A 3,784-nucleotide genomic window follows, 5' to 3' on the forward strand; every position below is an offset into this window, starting at 1 on the left:
GTCAAAATTTATCTTTCGTTGACTCTTCTTTCTAGTTTTCGCAACTCATACAAGTGATGTAGAATTTCATCTCCCCCTTTCCTAAGTAATGTCAGGATAATGCCTGAGGGGAGAACAGCAGGCTGCTGAGAGTGGGGCCTAAAGTACCACCTCTGGCCCCAAAGTAGGCACTACGGTGATCCCTATTATATAGGGAAGTTCAGAGAAGCACAGAACAGGAAAGTGCTGGAAAACAGCAGTTTGACAAGGTGGGGGTCGGGGTTTGATCCAGCTGTCTCACCATTGAGATATCATCCCTCTTTGTGCAGAAGTGACACAACACATGTGGCCCATGTGTAATGTTGACCAAGGTGCTCATATAACACCTCACTCCAGGGCCTGCTGTTTGCAGAGCACTGATAAGGAAAACGAGACACAGACATGAGTGGGGCAATTCTTGACTATAAGTAATTATCAGATGGGAAGAAAAGATTTAGATAGCTGGAATGCGGGGCAGAATCTGGTAAGTGTTCAACAGGTGTTACTGCCCTAAGTAATCAGAATTAATAGGGATGTTTCTTCACAGAAAATGTCTAGCCAGGCAGCCCACAGTGAACACCCTAAAAAGGGGAGGTAGGATTTGAGAGAGGAACCTGGGTGCTGGGATGCCAGGCAGAGGAAGCATGGAGAAGATTGGAGGAGATAGAAAGCTAGTACTTTTAAATGGAACAGGTTGGTTTGCCAGCAGAATTGGTTTGAAGCAAAGGTACAGACAGCAGAGCATGCAGAGTGGGCTGAGGTCTGGTCCAGAGGGGCCCACAGTGCCAGCTGAGATGGAGAGTCTGAGATAAGATAGGAGGAGAGAAGTGCAGGAGAAGGTTTTGGGGTCAAATCTCCAGGATCTGGCAACGGTTTGCATGTGGTAGGGGAGCAAGTGTGGCCGCTGGAGGGCTGGAGCACCTCAGTGCTAGAAACAGAAGTTACAGATTGCTTTCACAGTAGCTGTTGTTGAGAGAATTTGATATGGTACCAAAGTGACTGTCATCTACCAGGGACTAGCACCAGCTACTCTAGACTGTACTTAATTAGGCTGCTGTGTATTTTAGAGATTTGGAAGAAAGTCAGAAAAAAGTCGAGTCTGGTAAAATCTTTGCATCTCTCAAGAACACAGCAAGGGTAGGAGGGTGGGGAGTCAGAAAAGATAAAGGGGCATCATACTTAAAGGACAGCAAACAGTCCCCAGAGACCGTGACTTCAGCACACAATGGGGCACCAGCTAATTTGTTCCCCATCCGTCAGCCAGGACCCCAGGGCCTTGAGAAAGGACATATGTCCCTTTCTTCTGCCATGTCTGGCAGTACCACAGGCTCCTCAGAGGCGAAGGGGTGTCCCTTGAGCTGGCAGTCTCCCCGTGTTGGTAGCACAGCGGGCTGTCTGAGGTGGCAGTCCTGCTGGGGCACATCTGTCCCTCTCAGTATTCACACTGCTCATGTCTCACTCTGGTGACAAATGCAAATTGGGTTGCTTCGTCCAAACATGTCAGCCTCATTAGCAGGGCACAGTGACTGGTGCAGGCACCGGCCACCCCTGTTCTTCTGTTCTTACCTCCAACTACTCAGGGGTCGCTCATCCTTCAGCATCACTAGTTGGTCTAGAGGTGGGGAACAGGTAGGAGAGAGCTTTCTCAAAAAAGAAAGGTCTGTGGTTACTAGGAGATATTTACCATGGATTATTCTCTACAAAGCAAATAGACCTCTTCTGGTTAAATATTGAATAAAGCCAGGCAAGAATATACCTTGATCTTGAAGAAAACTGATGGCACTCACTGCACACCCGGGGAAGAGCGGTAGGCACAATCACAACTCTGCAGCTGAGAAACAAGATGGCATGGATTTCTTACCTGTTTCAATGAATCCTTCTTGATTATAAAAAGTGCTTTGATCAACCATATCACGGAATCATCAAAACTCTGCTTGGCCTTCCATTTAATTCAATTGACACCTTTAAGTAACTTGTTTCCCTTAGACCATACATTTAAAAGCATAGAATGATTTTGTGTTTCTTAAACATTTGACAATGACGCTGTGATAACAAAAGCTTAGAAATCCAGGTAAGGATTATACCCTTGTCATTAACAAATGCTGCCACCTTGCACAGTCTTTTTGATGCCAATAATGTATTTGCTTAATAAACACAGGTTGACTTTGAAGGTATGAGGTGACAAGGAGATTAAACTACATTTTATTTGATAATGATAAATGATTTTTACTTTACATTCATTCAACTCTCAATATGCATTTTTAAGTCATTTTTATTGTAAACAACTCACATGATAATTTCAAAGCTCAGAAGGAGAGTGATACTAATTGTATTGTTCTCTTGGCTAGAAGTTTTGGTTGGTGCAAAAAAGATATAATTATGCATTAAAGGTCAATATTTTAACTTTCAGATATAAACATTATATACCATCCTGAGTAAGGAAACGTTTGAATTTTTTTTCCTCTAGACCGTTCTCAGAAAAATTAAAATAATTAAAACTTTCAGGTGCTCGCTTTGGCAGCACAGGTACTGGAATTGGAACAATACAGAGAAGATTAGCATGGCCCCTGTGCAAGGATGACACGCCAATTCGTGAAGCATTCCATATTTTTAATAATAAAAAAAAAAGTTTTTTTCAAAAGTTTTACTATATATCTTTGCTGAGAAAAAAATGGATTTAGAATTCAAATATGTAATTTTCCTATATTTACTTGATGTTTATTTTCATATTATTTATTACTCAGAGATTCAAATGAAGCAATTCGGCCACTTGTTTGAATAGCCAAATAGACAGGGGTGTGACACCAGTGACAGACATCTGGATTTTTGCATTTGCTTTTATGCATGTTCTTGCTGTTCCTCAATGTATGCTGAGAAAGAGAGAGAGCGGAAAAGGAGAGAGAGCTGGGAGAGGGGGAGATGGAATGCAGGGGCCATCGCAGAGTCCAAGGACCTTGTCAGTAGTCTGGAGGAGTCCAAGAGCACTTTGGCCATATGGGGGACTCAGGATGGGGGCTTCTTCCATCAGCACTGCACTCACCACCACCTCTGTAACAAACGAGGCTGCATTCATCTTTCCTTTCCTTTCCTTTTCTCCTTTCCTTTCCTTTTTTCTTTTCCTTTCCTTTTCCCTCTCCTTCCCTTCCCCTTCCTTCCCCTCCCTTCCCCTTCCTTCCCCTCCCTTCCCCTCCCCTTCCCTCCCTCTCTTCCCTTCCCCTTTTTAATGCACTTAGTTTCTTAGAGTGGCAGCAAGTCTGACAGCGTCCCTCTGCCTCTTCAGGGCACCTGTGGGATCCCTCAGCCCCTCCTTTCCTTTCTCAGCCTTGGACCACACACCTGGTACGTACCTGGCTGTCCAAGCATCCTGGTTCCTGAGCTTTCTTGTTTAATTTTCTCCCACTACTTAACTCCGAGTCCCAAATTTAAGAACGACCTCTGGGACAGTGAAGTATTAAGTGCCCTCATTTGCAGCTCCCTGATCCAGATGAGTCAAAGCACAGACAGGAAGTGCCGCACTCTGAGAATGGTCCCTGTGTGGCGGATGGGCTCCAGGCATCTGGTTCCTGTGCCACCCTGCTGCTGGGACCCCAGCACACCCTGCAGGTGAGGAGGGGCTGTGGTCTGTGGGGTGGACATGGGGCAGCAGATGGTGGCTGGGGATTGAGAGCCGCCCCTCTCAGATGGCATGTGGATTCTGATCCACTTTCTCTCATAGGTGAACCTCATTTCTCGAGGGGAAAGAAAGAATGTGAGAAGAAAATGGGCA

The 3,784-nt window shown here is 45.1% G+C and overlaps 1 non-coding gene across 1 annotated transcript; it reads left to right on the forward strand.

The window, feature by feature from the left end:
• The first annotated feature begins 2,523 nt into the window (after nucleotides 1–2,523).
• Nucleotides 2,524–2,630, forward strand: LOC111726784. Its single transcript, XR_002774484.1, has one exon. It is a non-coding gene; the product is annotated as a U6 spliceosomal RNA (small nuclear RNA).
• The last annotated feature ends 1,154 nt before the right edge of the window (nucleotides 2,631–3,784 follow it).

The sequence above is a fragment of the Otolemur garnettii genome, unplaced genomic scaffold, assembly GCF_000181295.1.
Source record: "Otolemur garnettii isolate 467f Iridium unplaced genomic scaffold, OtoGar3 scaffold00079, whole genome shotgun sequence".
Taxonomy (NCBI): domain Eukaryota; kingdom Metazoa; phylum Chordata; class Mammalia; order Primates; family Galagidae; genus Otolemur; species Otolemur garnettii.